Source organism: Leopardus geoffroyi, chromosome E1, assembly GCF_018350155.1.
Source record: "Leopardus geoffroyi isolate Oge1 chromosome E1, O.geoffroyi_Oge1_pat1.0, whole genome shotgun sequence".
Lineage (NCBI taxonomy): Eukaryota > Metazoa > Chordata > Mammalia > Carnivora > Felidae > Leopardus > Leopardus geoffroyi.
The window spans coordinates 42,753,139-42,771,261 of record NC_059330.1 but is presented as its reverse complement, the minus strand read 5'-3'; the positions used below and the strand labels follow the sequence as shown (position 1 = coordinate 42,771,261).

The window sequence follows — 18,123 nt, the reverse complement described above, 5'->3', positions numbered from 1 at the left end:
CGAACTCTGAAGGGACGTCTCAGTTCCCGCCCTACCCGCCCCTCCCCTCGGCTCTGTGGCCCGCCCCTCCCCCAGCACTGCTTACCCTCTTAGCAGTAGGTACCAGGGGCCCAGCTCAGACTTACCTAATTTGTCTCACCAGGCGGTGCCCTTGGCTGGCAATGCCCAGGAGTAGGTGACAGGACAGAGCTGGGAGGAAAGATAAACATCTCCCCTTGTGTTTTAAGAGATCCAGCTGTGTCTCAGATGGAATCTATGGCCTGGCAGGAGCTCCATTCAAACAGATTCTTATCAAGACGGGAAGAGGGGGGTAGCAAAGGGAGCAGAAAGAAGAAGGAAAGTGGGGTCCTCACCCTCCCATTATCCTCTCAGGGAGGGACATTTAGGGACCCAGAGGCAGGAGTTCTAAGTCCATAAAGATGTGCCACGTTGATGACAGCTCTGAACCTGTCTTCTCTTTCCCATCTCTGGATCAAGGGCCAGAACGGGTCATTCAGCTGTCCTTACCCAGGTGCCACCAGTTTAGCTAGTTTGTGGGACACCAAGGGCTGAGGCCAGGTGAGGAGTCTTGTGACTTGACTTTGTGCCAGGGTCCATCTGACTGGGGGGACTGGCGGAAAGCATAGGTGACCCTAAAGGAGGGGTGTGACTGTCCACGTGTGCATGTGTATCAATGCCCAAGCCTGAGCAGCTGTGTTAAGTGGCGCCGCTTGACATGTTCGGAGTGCACACACCTCATCTGCCTTCTGTATGCCCCACATCCATTAGGACAGGCTGCCTGCTAGCCACCCCCTCCCCTGTTGGAAGCGTCCCTCCGTGGGGCATGTGCCGGAGAGAGGCTGAGAAGAGAAAGAATAGTAAAAAGGAAAGGGAGGTCAGAGAGGGGAGGGCCCTGTGGGAGGCTGTGTAAGCAACAGGGGGCACCAATTTGGGAGTTGAGAAATGTGGGTGCTGGCCTCACCTCTGCCATGAACCAGCTGGGGCGTTTGGACAAGTCACTTCCCTGACCTGGCCTTAGTTTCCTTATCTTGAATATGGGAAAGTTAGACTAGAGTGTCTTCTGAGTTCCTTCTTAGATTCCACTGTCACTAGAACTGGGTTTGGGGCTACAAGGAAGATGCCCATCTCCTCAGACCTGTGGAGAAATGGGCTCTGGGCAGGCTACCAAGAGCAGTCAACAGGGACTGCATGGAGGGTACCCAGGTCTCCCTGGAGAGGCAATCCAGAGGAGGGGAGTGATGGCAGGCTCTCCCGACTGGCAGTTCTTGGCGGCAGTCCCGTGTGAGGGCAGAGGAGGGCCACTGAGACAGGGAGCATGGGGTCAGTCACCCTCTCGCCCTCATGCAGCAAATATACACGTCCCCTCTCCTGCTGAGGAACATAGACCTCTCTGGGTCTTGGTCCCCACACCCGCTTGTGTCACATCACCTGCTTCCTCCTGGGCCCAGCCATTTCTCCATGGAGGCACAGACGGATGGCTCTCTGATAACGTTGAAGCCCCTTAACTCATTACTGTACATGAGTCGGAAGGAGTGCGGTGAGACCTTCTTGCATAAATGGAGAAACTGAAGGCCTCTGGTTAGAACAGGAAGTTAGGAATTGAACCCCATTTAGGATTCTCTCCAAGTGAGCCTCATTAGTCATTCGTCTGGCATTTAGTGAACAACTATACTTTACAGTTAGCCCTGCATTAGAAAATGAGGAATACAAAGAAATAACATTTCTCCCTGGGGTATGATGTTAGAAAAAACAAATTCCTCCTCCCCGCCCTGCCCCCGCCGAAACAAAGATAGAATTGGAACCAACCCTAGGTTGACCCAAGGAAACAGTAATCAACATGCAGTTGGGTTTCAGAGCTGTTGATGTGGGCACTGGAGAAACAGTAGACCAAGACACCTGAACCTTCTAGGTGGAAGATTATAAAGCTGAATTATAAAGCTGCAGGTGTTTCGCAGGGACACTGAGGATTTTAAGAATGAAAAGAAGGAAAGACCATGGATGCAGAACTTATACCCTCTCTCCCCCATCCCTCCCTACTTCCTTCAGTTATCTATTGGGTGACAATCCACCCCAAACTGAGTGGCTTAAAACAATAGCAATCTTTTATGCGCTCACGATTCTGCAGTTTGGACAGGGTTTGGTGTGGACGGCTTGCCTGCAGTGTTAGCCGGGGAAAGTTCAGCTGGGCCTGGAGCATCTGAGGTGGCCTTACTAATGTGTCTGGCGCCTCTGCTAACGTGGCAGGGAGAGATGGGGGTGCTTCTCTTTCCTGCCTAGTCTCTCATCCTCCAGAGTGTCTCTCTCCCTCTCTGAGTAGCCTCTTTCTCTCCTGCAGCGTGCTTACGCTTCACATGGTGGCTGGCTTCCGAGACGCCAAAGTGGAAGCTGTGGCGGGCCTCCTAAAACCTACACCTGAACTGTCAGGACATCAGTTTTACTGCATCCTATTGATAAAGGCAAGTCAAAGGCCACCCAGATTCAAGGAGAGTGAAAACTAGATGAAAGGCTCCGAATGGAGAAGGCATTTCTTTGCAGACCGTCTACCACATTCCCCTCCCTGTGCTCCCCTTTGTTCCCCCTGGCTCACTGAAAGGCACTGTCCTCCTCCCTGGGCTGTCATCCTTCACCCCTGCTTCTAATCTGTGCCCAAGTGCTGTTGTTTCTGCTTCCTAAGCGTCTTTCAAATCATTCCCACCACCGCTACTGTTCTCTCTTACCTAGAATGTGCAATAGCTTCCTAGAAGTTCTCCGTTTTCCACTCTTGCTTCATTGCCATGTTGCTTTCCACACTGCAGACAGAGAGATCACCTATGGGGGGCTGGTAAAGTGGGGGACGGATGAGCCAGGGAGACCTGTGCTTCATGATACACCTTTTGGTACCATGTGCGTACCTTTCCAAAAACTAAAATGCCTTTAAAAAGAAAAAAATTTTGGGGCGCCTGGGTGGCGCAGTCGGTTAAGCGTCCGACTTCAGCCAGGTCACGATCTCGCGGTCCGTGAGTTCGAGCCCCGCGTCGGGCTCTGGGCTGATGGCTCAGAGCCTGGAGCCTGTTTCCGATTCTGTGTCTCCCTCTCTCTCTGCCCCTCCCCCGTTCATGCTCTGTCTCTCTCTGTCCCAAAAATAAATAAACGTTGAAAAAAAAAAAAAAAAAAAAAAAAGAAAAAAATTTTTTAATGTTTATTTATTTTGAGAGAGAGAGAGAGAGAGAGAGAGAGAAAGCATGAGCTGGGGATGGGCAGAGAGAGAGGGAGACACAGAATCTCAAGTAGGCTCCAGGCTCTGAGCTGTTAACACAGACCCCGATGCGGGGCTCGAACTCATGAACCATAAGATCTTGACCTGAGCCGAAGCTGGACGCTCAACCCACTGAGCCACCCAGGTGCCCCTAAAATGCCTTTTAAAAATCGATTCAGGGGGCGCCTGGCTGGCTCAGCCAATAGAGCGTGGAATTCTTAATCTCAAGGTCATGGGTTTGAGCCCCACGTGGGTATAGAGATTACTTAAATAAATAAAACTGAAAAACAAACAAACTTCAAAAAAAAGAACCAGATGAGGGGTGCATGCGTGGCTCAGTCGGTTAAGCGTCCAACTTCAGCTCAGGTCATGATCTCACAGTTTATGAGTTTGAGCCCCTCATGAGGTTCCACACTGACAGTGTGGACCCTGCTTGCGATTCTCTCTCTCCTTCTCTCTCTCTGCCCCTCCCCTGCTGGTGCACTCTCTCCCTCTCTCTCAAATAAATAAACTTAAAAAAATTTTTTAATAAATAAAAATTAAAAGAACTGAAAAGCTTTAAAAAAATCGGTTCAAAGTCAAATTTATTAATAGACAAAAGAAACCAAATCCTCACTGTGTCATTTTTCTCCTGAAAACCCCTCAGTGACGGCCCACGACACCTTCAAGTTTAGATTCCTTAGCAGAGCTCACAAAGCCCTTCAGCATCTGCCCCACCTAGCCCCCACAGCCTCACCCCTTCCCACTTTGCACTCTGCGCTCCAGCTGAGCGGAACATCTCTGACCTTCCTGCAGTTCCTTGAAAGCGCCATTTCCTCTTTTGCCTTGCAGGTTTTACACAGGCGGCTGCTCACAACACTCTATTCATCATTCAGGTCTCTGCTTAGATATTGTTTCCTCCAGGAAGTCTTCCGTGGTCCATAAAGTTGGGGTTTGACGCCTCTTCTGTGAATTCCCATAGCACCCTAGACTTGACTAGCACTGTGCTCATCACGCTGTGTTGTAATTACCTGGGGTTTCACCTCGCCCTCCCACCAGAACATACCCTTCCAAAGGAACAGGAACCAAATCTGCATTGCTCACTGCTGCTTCCCTAGCACCTTTGCAAAGGTACTTTCTACATACTGATGGAAGAAAGGAAGGGAAGAAGGGAAGAAGAAAGAAGAGGAGAGGGAAAGAGAAGGATAGGAAGTTGGTTTAAAAGCTGGAACAGCTCAGGATAAGACCAGGATTCAACTATGTGGATGGACCTCATAGCCATTAGATACAAACAAGGGAATATTATATTATTTCATTGCTAGAAGTTCTTGAACAGACACAAGTAATTGATTGTGATAGAAGTCAGAATAGTGGTTGCCTCTAGAGCAGAACTCACTGGAAGAAAGTGTCCTATATCTTAAATAGTGTTTATGTGAGTGTTGACACACGTAAAAATTCATTAATCTATACTTAACATGCACTTTGTGCATTTCCCTCTAGGTTATATCTCAGTAAGAAAATAGAAAGGGAAGGAAGGGAGGGAGGGAGGAAAAAAGGGAGGAAGGAATAATGTGGGCAGATAGTCACATAAATTGCCTAGTTGGTAACAGTGATAAAGGAGTTATCATCTTGGATTATGATACAGAAGTGGGATCTGGGATCTGGGCAGAAAAAGAGGGGTGTGTAAGGTGTGTGTGTGTACACATTATGTGCTTGCAACTGAGGAGCCTGGTTTCCACTGAAGGGAGGAAAGTAATCCAAAAAATGTTCCCATCTCTTCTTCACATATCTATCTGTCCCCTCTCTCTCCAAAGCCTCCAGTGGTTTTTTTTATAACTACAGCATAAAGTCCGGGCTCCTTGACCTGGCATTAAAACATTCCACTATCTGCCCCCTGCCTACCTCCGCTTCTAGACTTCTCTCTTTTGCCTGGTGCCTCTCTCCCCAAATCTACCATACTTTGCTGCTCTCATGCACTCCTTACCTGTGTCAGTTCACCAATCCATTGAGAGGTCGGCTATCATTGCCCTTTGCTTGTGACACTCCTACTCACCGTCATGGGATTCACTGCTCCTCCATCTTTCCTTTCATGGCACTTCGCTTGTAGCCAAATAGCATGTAACTTGACCTCTTGCAGATCACAGCTATTTATATATATGTTTCTCTTCTTGTCCAGAATGTCTCACATGGGTGTAGGCAGGCCGCCATCCCTCAGATTGATTGACTGATAAACCCTCCAGAAGGCAGGGACAAGATCAGTGCTCAAACCTACAGCTCAAGCTCTCAACTCCTGTCTGAATGTCAGAACCACATCTCCAAATGCTTACCGGATATCTTCTGCTTGAAGTAAATGCGTTCAAAACTGAGTTTATTACCTTCTTGTAATAAACAGAGAAAATCATGCTCACCAAGTATTCTATGTGCTCCCCTCTACTTTCCAAACTTCTGTAGTTAGGAGAGGCCATAAGACTGGTTCTGGCCAATGAAATGTGCATGGAAGCAACATACGTCATGTCTGGGCTGGGGTAATAAAAAGCCCTGTACACAATTCTCTAGTATCTCTCTCTCCTCCTGTCATGTAACTGAGGACGTGACTAAAGGAGCCATGTGTTGTAGGTGGTGTGGCTACAAGATGGTGGAGCTTGGATCCCTGAGTGACTGTATGGAGTGGAGACCCCTGTGGACCACATAGGACCTATAGTATGAGTGAGAAAACGAAACAAATCTTTGTTTTGTTAAGCCAATGAGATTTTGAAGTTATTAATTACTGTAGCATAATCTACATGATCCTAACAGATTCTCTACTCTCAAATCTGCATGTTATCTTTATTCCTTCCATTGGTGAGTGATGGCTCACCCATCCAATTATCCCAGCTGGTAACCTCAAGCTGCTTCCTCCTTCACTTTCCTTTCGATTTGACAGACAGTGCTTGGGCTAGGCCTCATCTGACCCCTCTCTTGGATCAGAATCAGCATCCTGCCTGATTTCTCTGACTTTAGACTCCTCTTTCCCGCCATCCTCCTTATTGCCTCCAGAGTTCTCTTTCTAAAACACAAATCTGATCACAGTACTCACTGAGCTTAAACACCTCTACCTGTTATTTCCTGTAGGATAAAAACCAAAAATCTGAGGCTGGCACCAAGTACCCTGATTAGTCAACCTACCTTGCCAGTCTCCCCTGCCACCTAGTACTCTTAAGATCTAGCCACATTGGGAGCATCTGGGTGGCTAAGTCAGTTGAGTGTCTGACTTTGGCTCAGGTCATGATCTCATGGTTCATGAGTTTGAGCCCCACATAGGGCTCACTGGTGTTAGTACAGAGCCCACTTCAGATCTTCTGTTCCCCTCTCTCTGCCTCTCTCTCTCTCTCTCTCTCTCTCAAAAAAAAAAAAAAAAAATCCAGCCACATGGGATGACCAGTGAGTCCCCAAACATACTAGGCTTTCTTGGCCTCTCAGTACAGGTAAATGTAGATCCTACTACCTGGAAAGCTCTTCCTTCCCTTGTCTTCCTGGAAAATTCCCACCCCTTTTTCAAAAACCCAAAGTAAATGTACTCTCAATGAAGCTTTATTCATAAAGCCAGGCAGAATTATTTTTATCCCTCTTTTGTGTTGCTCAGAAACTCCGGACCTTCCTCTATTTGCATTTATCACTAAATTTTAAGAATCCATTTACAAGTTCGCCTCTCCCACTAGGCTGGAAGCTCTTCCGTGGTAGAAATGGTATCATTCATCTTTGTATTCCTAGGGGCAAAGCAGGTAGAAGTGTATTGAAAGAATGAGTGAATAAGTAGATGGATCAAGGAAAGAATTCTTTTATATCTGTCTCTTACTGTTTACATCATTTGTACCCTAGAATTTCCTCAATGTGCAGTACATTGGTTATCTATTGCTGTGTAAAAAAAAAAAAATTACCCAAAACTAAGTATTTTTACTTAAAAAAAATTTTTTTAGTGATTTTAATGTTTATTTTTGAGAGACAGAGACAGAGTGTGAGTGGGGAAGGGTCAGAGAGAGAGGGAGACACAGAACCTGAAGCAAGCTTCAGGCTCTGAGCTATCAGCACAGAGTCTGATGTGGGGCTCAAACTCACGGACTGCAAGATCATGACCTGAGCCAAAGTCGGACACTTAACCGACTGAGCCACCCAGGTGCCCCAATTTTTAAAATTTTTTTTAATGTGTATTTATTTATTTCGAGAGAGAGAGAGAGCACACACACATGCTCATGTGCAAGTGGAGGAGGGGCAGAGAGAGAGTGAGAGAGAATCCCAAGCTGGCTCCACACTGTCAGATGGAGCCTGACACAGGGCTCAATCCCACAAACGGTGAGATCAAGACCTGAGCCAAAATGAAGAGGGGGATGCTTAACCGACTGAGCCACCCAGGTGCCTCTAAAACTAAGTATTTTTTTTAAAGATTCTTGGGGGTGCCTGGGTGGCTCAGTCTTAATTAAGCATCTGACTTTGGCTCAGGTCATGATCTGGCGGTTGGTGGGTTCAAGCCCTGCATCGGGCTCTGTGCTGACAGCTCAGAGCCTGGAGCCTGCTTCAGATTCTGTGTCTCCTTCTCTCTCTACCCCTCCCTCGCTCATGCTCCATCTCTCTTTCTCCCTCAAAAATAAACGTTAAAAAAAATAAAGGTTTTTACAAAGTGTTTATTTATTTATATTGAGAGAGAGAGGGAGGGGCACAGAGAGAGGGAAGGAGAGAGAATATCCCAAGCAGGCTCCATACTGTCAGCCCAGAGCCCGACGCAGGCGGGGCTTGATCTCTTCAACCGTGAGATCGTGATCTGAGCTGAAATCAAAAGTCAGATGCTTAACCGACTAAGCCACCCAGGGGCCCCTAGAACTAAGTATTTTTAAACAACAGGCATTTATTATCTTGCATTTTCTGTGGGTCATAACGGCGAGCGCAGCTTAGGTAGGTGCTTTTGGCTCAACAAATCTCGCGAGGCTGCAGTCAACTGCCAGCTGGGGTTGGGGTCTCATCCAAAGACTTGTCTAGAACAGAGTGGGGGGAAGGGAATCCGCTTCCAAGCTCACTGACATGGGTGTTGGCAGGCCTCAATCCCTTACCACGCAGGGAGGAGATTACATAAAGACGTGAACACCAGGAAGCAGGGATCACTGGGGGCCAACCCAGAAGCTGCCTACCACATGCAGTCATGCAGTTTTTCCACTTTAAACGACATGAGGAAAAGAGAAGGACCAGACAAATTCCTAGTGCAGGATCTTGAGCCAGCCTAATACCTTTGAAAGCAAAAATCCTAACCCCTGAGAGGGTGTCAACAAAAATTTTACCTAGCTCTGATGAAAACGGATGTATATGTGTGTATGCACACACCCATGCATTTGTGTACCCAGAAGTCCTGAGAGAAAGCTAGTCATTTTTACACATGTACAGTAAATGGCAGAGATTGAAATCAAGGACTTTGTATGGTGACCCTGAGACAGAAGGCAGGTATGGTGGTCCAGAAGGAAGGGCAAGTTGAGATAGAAGGATGTCCCATTCTGCTTTTCCCCCTAGACTGAGAGTCAGCAAACGTAGGATCTGGACTTGACGTGGTGCAAAGAGACTGTGGGATCCCAGGGCTATTTGTCTAACCCTCCTGTTGCTTCACTTCTTTATCTGTAAAATAAAGGGGTTCGGTCATATGATTTTTTTAAAGATTCTTTTGTATTTTTTTTTTTAGTGATCTCTAACACCCAACATGGGGCTTGAACTTACAACCCCAAGATCAAGAGTCACATACTCCTCCAACTGAGCCAGGTGCCCCTAAATATTTTTATTTTATTTATTTATTTTTAAGATTTTATTTTTAAGTGATCTCTACACCCAGTGTAGGGCTCAAACTTACAACAGTGACATCAAGAGTTGCGTGCTCCACTGACTGAGCCAGCAAGCACCCCCAGTCATGTGATCTTGAAGAGCCTTTTAATCTCTATTATTCTACAGTATAAGGTAGAAGTTAATAGCATGAGCTCTGGTGTCAGACTACCTGAGTTCAGGTCTAAGTGATCACACTTACAAGCTGTTACATTGAAAAAAATTACTTAACTGCTCTGGTTTCCAGCCCATTCTTAGGAATAAATGAATTAATGCATGTCAAATACTTAGAATAATGCCAGATACATAGCAAGTACTTAATTAACTGAAATATTACTATCCATTTGTTTCAGTTCTCTAGTGCTGCATAACAAAGTACCCCAAAACTGAGTAGCTCAAAAGAACACCCATTTTATTATATCCCATAATTTTATGGGTCAAGAATTTGGATAAGGCTTGGTTGGGTGATTCTCCTGTTCCACAGGCATCGTTGAGGATATTTAGTGATATTCAGCTGCTAGGTGGGCTGGTCTGGAGGATTTAAGATGGTTTCACTCACCTGTCTAGTGTGTTAGTAGGGATAGCTGAAAGGCTGGGCTCAGCTAGAAATATTAACCAGAGCATCTCCATGTGGCCTCTCTAGCATGGTGGTCTCTGGAAAGCCTGACTTCTTAGATGGCAGCTCAGGAATCCTGAGGGTGAGGGTTCCCATGAACAGGCGGAAGCTACATGGGTCTTCGTGACCCAGCCTGGGATGTCATGTAGCATCACTTCCACCATACTCAACTGGTCAAAGCAGCCCATATTCAAGGTGAGGAGACACATACTCCACCTCTCAATAGGAGAGTCAAAAAATCTGAAGTTATGTATTATAGCCACCTCACTTTCTGACCCCCAAGGAAGTTTCTCATACGAATCCTACAGGGATGTCAATGGACCAACCTATCCCTCTTTCTCTGTCAAGGAATTCGGATTATCTCTCCCTTCAAGGCAACAATTCACACTCCTCCCTAGAGATATGCATGTATACACTCACACATGTATAGCCATACACACACACACACACACACACACACACACACACACAGTCACACAGGTCTGGTACATACATGTAGCCAAGGGTGCCTCCATTTGTAGCCATGTCTTAGGTCAGGGAGAGCCCAAGTACTGCCCTACAGTTCTTTACCAGGAAGTTCACTGATTATTCCTACTCCTATTGGTGTGAAAGAGGGCATTAGTAGGGATGGAGTCCAGTCATTGATTAGAAAGAGACCATGTGTGTGTATCTGTGAGTGTGTGTGTGTGTGTGTGTGTGTGTGTGTACATGGCTCTTGCTTCTGATTGGCTCAAGTCAGTAAAGAAATGAGATCTGCTGTTGAGAACAGGCAGGGGTGGCTCAGATGTGTGTTTCAGGGCCAAGCTAGCGTGAGATTGAAATTTTGCTGGGGCTCAACCCAAATCCTCACTTAGATCAGCCCTGCCACTCTCCTCTACACTCACCCTATGTTCCAGGCATGCTTCACTTCTCACTGTTCCCTGACTATGCCATGTTCTTCCATGGCTTTGCCCATGGGGTTCCTTTTGCACAGAAAGCCCTTGTCTTTTTCCCAACAGCCACAGTGTCTGTCTTTTGTATCACATGGTATTGTGATCATCTGCTTATATGGCCCCTTTCTTCAAGAGCAGAGACCATGCTCTATTCTTCACTGTACCCCCATGCCTGGCAAAGAATAGTTTTCAACACTGGTTGAACCAATGGCTGAATACCCAGCTATTGCTCCCAGATTCAGCAACTATTCCTCCTCCACATCTGTGTGCTGCCTGATTCCACCCCAACTCCCTGAGCCCCTATGAGAAGGGGTGAAGGTCTCAAAAGCTAGGGTGGAAAGTTGGGGCTGGATTCTTGAGGCCCTAGAGAGACTCTGCAAAGTCTCAGAAAACAGGAAAGGACATGGCGCTGAGCTGTAGAGGTGTGGCCAGCAGACCCAGAGGCACTCACATTCCTAGTGGGAAAAGCCAGAGAATCCTGCAAGGTTTTTCCAGTGTGGAAGAGGATGTCTTAAAGTTTTCAAGCCTCAGTTGAAATAGTCCGGAAACACACCTGGTTCTGCTGGGTTAAGTGTTAGGGTCTGTAGGGAATACTCAGACCTGGACCTGAGCCAGCACCTTCCTGGAAGATGATTCTGGCTGCTGAGGTGGGGGCAGGTGCAGCTGAGAAAAGAGGTCCCCTGGACCAGTGCTCCTTACACTTGAATGTGCAAACAAATCCCCAGGGAATCTTGTTAAAATGCAGCTTCTGATTCGGTAAGTATGAGGTCAGATCCAAGACTCTGCTTTTTTAACAAGTTCCCAGGTGTTGGCACTGCTAGGGGGCAGGGGGATGGGTAGAAAGCAGATGGAATCACACTTTGAGTAACAAAGACCCAGAAAACTGGCATTAAGATCCAGACATTGAGGGCTCAGGGCTTGGGCCTTAGAAGGAGAGGCCACCATCAGCAATGTTACAAAAATGTTCAGGAGATGATGCAGGAGATGATATAGTATAAAGTCAGCCTGACCTTTATCTGGTATGGGTGCCAACCTTTACATTCTTTGAGTCTCTGACCATGACAGACATCACTAGTGGATTCCAGCACTATCTCCCATTAAACCAAGAGGAAGCCTCAGAATCCATCTTAACACAGTGCTCCTGGGTAGCCACTACCAACGCATTACAGCTGGCATGAGAAATGACCCCATTTGCTATTTCTGGTATTGTGGTTAAAAGTCTGACTGCCTGCGCTCTTCTTGGGCTGGCTAGATGCCCTCTGAACAGCTGTTTCCACGAAATTCAGTTGCTTTAATATGCTGTAATTTGAGGTAAAGACAGCACTCATTTCGTAGTTCTTTTGAACATCAGATGCTATTATGAATGTATAGTGCTTAGCACAGTGTCTAGCACATAGAATGTCCCCTGTAAATGATGGCTACCACAAGGAGGCTGAAAGGATTGACTGCATAATTGGGGGAGATGCGAGTGGTGAGGCGGGAGAGGAAAGCAAGGGAGAGAAGCCAGAGAGCTAAGAGTGGCGAAGGTTAGGTGGACAAAGGCTGTGCCAACCCTGGGAGGGCTGGGAGATTCCTAGCTCTCTCTGGATGGAAATGGGCCCCCTCCTGGCACAAAAGCTGTTTGATCAGAAGGGTTGCATGGCTCAGGTCATCTTGAGGTATCTGAGTTCAGAACTTCTTGTCAAGGAAAATCGTGAAAGGCTTTGAAATGGTTAAAAAGATTACTCGGGGGGGGGGGGGGGGGCGAAGACTACTGCGTGTCCTTGCAGGTTATCTTTGAGTTTTATTGTCTTTCAGTTATTTTACAACTCCGGCAACTGTAATCATGGACACTATTTTTGTCCATAAAATGTAAACCGTGTCTGGTGAAGATGTAACTGATATTACCCAGTGAATATTGCCCAGTTTTACATTAAGCAAATTTATTCCAACATTCTTTTTAAGTTTGCTTGTTGTTTGTTTAGAGCGGGCACAAACAGGGGAGGGGCAGAGAGGAGAGACAGAACCCCAAGCAGGCTTTGCGCCATCAACACAGAGCCTGATGCAGGGCTCGAACTCAGGAACGGTGAGATCATGTGAGATCATGACCTGAGCCAGATGCTTAACCAACTGAGCCCCCCAGGTGCCCCAACACTGTCTTTTTTAACACTTTTATTTTTAAGTACTCTCTACACCCACCGTGGGGCTTGAACTCATGTCCCCGAGATCAAGAGTCACACACTCTTCTGACTGAGCCAGCCAGGCGCCTCTGTTTCAATGTTCTTGATGGCCTAGATATCTTTCGGTTCTTTGGATTCTCCTGAACATCTTGCTGATTACTTCATTAATTGATGAGTCAAATGGAAATTTTGATGTATTTATTGTATCTTTGTATAAGAGTAATGATTCTGTCTGGTAGAAAAAGAAAATTTTTTTAGCATTCTCATTAGCAGTGAAGATTGAGCAAGAGGCTTCCAGGACCCTCTGTCCTAGACAAGTTTTCTCATGTGCTTCAAACAACACGTTACACATGTTAAGTTTATAAGGGATTATGTCCAATTTCATTACTTGTTTTATACTATCCAAATAGATACATCATGATTTGATATTTGAACACGGACACATTCTCAAACGCTTATTTAGAGAGCTTGTTTAACAAAACATTAAAAACTCAGAAGCACCACAAAAGTACCATCTATCCATTCATTCGCTTAAACTAGATGGTTGTCTCCATGTGGGCAGGGACTGAATTTGTGCCTCTCTAGAGCTTAGCAAGTTCCTGACTTGTGGTAAGCACTGAACACACGAAATACTAACTACTGAGCCAACGCAATGAACGAATAAGCTTAACTAGCATTTATTAAGCACTTGCTATGTGCCAGGCACTGCTTTAAACATTGTACCTGAATTAGTTTATTTAATTCTCCAACCAGTCTTGCAGTGTAAGTATTATTACTATTCCCATTTACAGATAATGTACAGAGAGGTCAACACCTAGCAAGGGGCTAAGCCAGATTCAGGCCCAAGGAGACTGGCTCGGAGCCTGATGTTGGACACCCGCTATGTGCCAGGCATATTGCTAGGCTCAGGGAGAGAGAGAAAAGACTAAACACAGGCTCTCCTTCAAAGAGGTCATAGTCAAGAAAGGAATGACAAACAATACTGTGATGTGCTGTGACCATTGAGAACACAGTGTGGGGACAGGATTGGCCAGGGGTATGGCTGTCTGCAGAGGGGCCACCTGACCTCAGGGACATTCTGAGTCAACGGTAGTTAATATGTAAAGCTAGGAAAAGGGAAAGGCATTCAGGCCACAGGAACAGTACATGCAAAATCACGGGGCATGGTTGGTCTGAAAACACAAGAGTTCCAGAGGATGGCACACAGAAGTGTAGGGGAGAGGACAGTGGGAAGTGAGACTGGAGAGCTAAGAGCCAGATCCAGACCTTGGAAAGCCTTCTGAGCTGAGTTGCTGAGGGAGGGAGGGAGTTGGGACACTCTTTGGAGGACTTGTAGGATTTTAACCAAAAGACATTAAACCCAGTACACAGAATTCCCTTCAAGCCACATCCCACCCCAGAGAGTTCCCTAGGAGACCTAGACCAGTTGGGAAATGCAATAGGACTGTGGGTCACACCCAGTGCCACCTGGGAGCAGTGGCTGGGAGTACTCCCTCCCTCACACCCACAACTCCTGCTGCTGTGCTCACCCCCACACACAGCATGGCCACTTCAGGCCCACTCCCTGTCACATTCCCCCTAGAGGGTGAGGCCAGAGAGATGAGAATTAAGCACCCTCCCTTCTTACATCCCTTCCTTGCCCACCCTCTGACTCCACTATCCTAAGCAGCTGCAGAGCCTGGCACACCGTAGGCCCCAGTCAGAGGAAGAACGGGAGACTGGCGCTTCCTGGGGGGGCCAGGGCTCTGGGCTGTACCCTCCCCTCCCAGCGGGCTGAGGCTGGTGATTAGCTGGGTTAATTATATCCAAGCCATTTCCGATTGGCACAAGCCCACCCACCCACAGAGCCTGCCCAGAAGGCGTGCAGGCCGGGCCGAGGGTCGCAATGCCAGGGCGCCAGCGACCCTGGGAGGGGGTCCTGACCCTTGCAATGGCCAAAAGGAGGGTGGTTGTCCTCCCAGCTCCAGGACCTCCTGCCCTCCCCTCACCCTGAACACTTCCTACCCCATCCTCCCTTTTGCATGTCCCCGCACAAATCCCTTTCCTGCCCCTCCTCCTCCAGGTTTGGAATGAAATCATGGGGCTCTGAGTTCCGCACGAGGCCCCTACATAAACACTCTGATTGGGGCTAATTATAAGGGCCAGGTTGGGAGGCTGGAGCCTTCAGAAAGCTTGGCTCTCAAACAAAGGGCCCAGGGCTCAGCCTTCAGCCCAGGCCGGCCCCTCCCCAGGCTTCATTAGGAATAAGGAGGGTCCTGGGCCACAGGCAGTCCTCTCTGAACTCAATCAATAGTTTCTGGGCTTGTTCCATGTCCCAAGTCCCATCTTGTCCTTTCTCCAGGCATCAAATCCGGGCCCTGCCCAGATGGTTTGGAAAGGCTGCAAGCCTGCAGTGGAAGGCAAGGCAGCTGGGGAGGGGCTCTCAGGCAGTGAGGCTGGGGATGGGGCAGAGCAGGGGGGTGGGGGGGGGGAGGCGCAGGGGAAGCCAGCTGTGACAGCCCTAGCCCTAATTAGCCAGCTTCAAAGCTGGCTGGAGAGAGAGCCCGCCTGCGTGTGTGCCCTGCTCACTCAGGCGGGTAAGACATTTCTGTCCTAATCAGAGGAGAGGCCGGGAGAAAAACACTGCCCACCACCCCCAGGAGCCTCTAGACTGTGAGCTCGAACCCAGAGTCAGGTGCAAAACCTGGGAGCACAGGAAATCATTCTGTTTTGTTAAAATTATCAGCAACAATAGAGTAAAAAGCCCTGAAGAAATGCACATCCTTTGATCTAATGATTCTTTTAGGAATTAGCCTAAGTATCAGGGAGATGCTACAACTTATTGAACTTTTATGTGCTGGCTTTGTGTATACCATCTGATATAATCTTCATGGCAAGTTGCCAGACAGGTACAGCCACCTTTTTACAGATGAGGACAGGGGCTCAGAGGTTAGGAGACTTCCACAGGGCTCATAGCTGGCAATGTCTCATGCCAAAGCCTGTACTCTCTATCATGATCTGCCTGTGTGTCTCTTTTTTGCCTGCTTTTCTCCCTCTACAACAAAGGTATTTACACACTCATTCCACTCTGCTGCACTTGATAATTTGTTACCTTCCAGAGAGGCAGGAATGAGGGAATAATCTGGTTTGGGGTGTTTCTGGTTTTGTAGACCTGATGGTTTTCCCTCCTGAACTCCCCCCGCCCCCGCCTTTCCATAACATAAGTGATTAGACACTTGAGGGAATACCAGAGTTCCCCCAAGAAGGTGAAGGATGCCCACTGAAGAAGTGGAGATACCCAGTCATCAGGACTAGAAAATGTCTAAACCAGGAATTGGAAAACTAGCTTGGGGATGGGGCCATGGAGGGGGGCACAGAGAGTTCACCAGCCCCCTAAAGTTACATGCAAAATTGTTTGTTCACTAGAGTGTGCCCATTTTCTCCCAGGAAAAGCTCCAAAGATTTTTTAGGTTCTCAGATGGGTCAGTGGCCCCAGTTTAAAATTCGTTTTGAGGAAAGGAAGGGGAGTCCAGAGAAAGAAGGGACCATCTACAGTGAGCAGGTAGATGATCAAAGGCACGATGCCTCCGATATAGCAGAATCTGGGCTCAGCTTCCCCAGACATGGGCCCCATGGCACCCTGGGACAACATCTCCCCACTTCTGGAATCCAGTCCAGATCTAGGGCCCCAACACCCTATAATACAGAAGTCATCAGCCCCAGATCCTAGTGATCTTCATTCTCTGGGGATGTTCAGAAGAATTTTGTCTTAGAAAACTTTACTGTCCTCTTCTGCGGCTAGTTCTTAAAGGACAATGAGTTTGTAACTAGTAGAACCATCTTTAGGAGGGGAGGCTGGGAGCAGGTGTGGAAAAGCCAAAGTCTGATCCACGATCAAGGAGTCTGGAGGAGAAATGCCCTGAACCTAGAGAGCCTGTTGCTCCTTTGTGGGATGGGGTGAGGGTGGGAGAGCAGGTAGAAAGCAGCTGCGTCTGTGATGTGACTGGCCTCAGGTGAAAGGTCTTCCTTTGGGCCCTTGACCCTCCACCAGACAAAGCCTCTCTCTTCCAGAGGGAGGCCTCAACCCACTTACAACTACTCATAGGGTGGCCCAGAACTCTGCAAAAGCAGACCTCCGAGCCCATGTGTTTAACTGTGTTTTCCAATCAAGGCAGTGGAGACCCCTCTCCAGATATGGCAGTGAGCTCAGGTAATCTGCCTTTGGGTCTCTGCTCCAGGCACGCTCTCTCCTAAATTCCCTGCACTTTAGGGTAACACTTCCCTTCCTCTGAGAGCTGATTCATTAAAGCAAGGAGAGCAGCCAGGTGGGACATTCCCCACACTTTCCATAAGGTAATTAGCCCTTGCCCCCCTCCCCAGCCTTTGGGGAAGGGGAGGGCATCTAGAACTGTCCTGTCCAAAGGAGGCCATTATCATCTACCCTGCCCCCCCCCCCCCCACCATAAACCTATTTTTTCCACTTTCTTGGGCCCTCTTCTGCGTTGGCAGGAGACTTTCAGGGAAGGGGGTTAAGAACAGTCTTTACCAAAATTCCCTCTCTCTCACCCCCACTCAGGGAAGGAAAAGAGATCATTGCTGTTAGGCCACCAAGTGCTCCTGCTATCAGCGTGAGGGTCCACTGACAAATGTACCCAAAGCACTAAGAGCTGGGCTCCTGGGCCTTGGGGGGTGGGGATGCAGGATGGGCTCTTACCCAAATCTTCAAGAGACCAATTCTCCTCTTTCCACTGGGTTCCATCTCAGCCACTGCAACCCCCCTCCCTTTCACCATTCTTTCCAGGAAAGGCACTCACAATTTGTAATTTAACTCTTTCCTGCAGCCCTTGCGGGGTTCCTTTAGAATTTTGCAGCAAACGGAGCTCCGGGAGTGACTCCCCTGCCTGCTTCTTTGATAGTTGAGAGAATCTCATGTTGGGCCTTCACACACATCATCATTTGAGAAAGAGTTTTAACATATAAGGTTGACCACCCGCACAAACCATTTGGGGGAAGGTTATATATTTTGGGAAGGGGGCTCTGCTGAAATCCCCAGGCTTCATACAATTCCAAACAAAGCCCAACATACGACTTCAATTACCACCAAACATTTCCAGATCCCCTCCCCCAACATAAACTAACACACACAAACACATCAAAGTAGGGGTTCTAACTTACTTTCTCCCTTGTCCCAAAGACTGCCAACAAAGGGTGGTAAGGCACCATTTCCCCCATCATCATTTAGCTAAAAAAACAAGGTCTGGGGGCAGGGAACCTCTTCTCCACCCCACCCCCAACCAAGTAGGCCAAGGGGAGAGGGAAAGAGGGGGTGTGGTTTGGTTAAACTAATAAAATGTTACAACCCTGTTAAATACAATTAAAGGGCTAGATCTC

At 47.7% G+C, this 18,123-nt stretch overlaps 2 long non-coding RNA genes across 2 annotated transcripts in view; both read left to right on the top strand.

Moving 5' to 3' along the window:
• LOC123603830 overlaps positions 1 to 2,724 on the top strand; it is a 50,507-nt gene extending 47,783 nt beyond the window's left edge. Inside the window, exon 3 of the long non-coding RNA XR_006715063.1 lies at positions 2,336 to 2,724. This is a non-coding gene — a long non-coding RNA (uncharacterized LOC123603830). The remainder of the gene's footprint in view (positions 1 to 2,335) is intronic.
• A 1,389-nt stretch (positions 2,725 to 4,113) lies between these two features.
• LOC123603829 lies at positions 4,114 to 5,762 on the top strand. The gene is made up of 2 exons (XR_006715061.1): positions 4,114 to 4,345; positions 5,391 to 5,762. It is a non-coding gene; the product is annotated as an uncharacterized LOC123603829 (long non-coding RNA).
• The last annotated feature ends 12,361 nt before the right edge of the window (positions 5,763 to 18,123 follow it).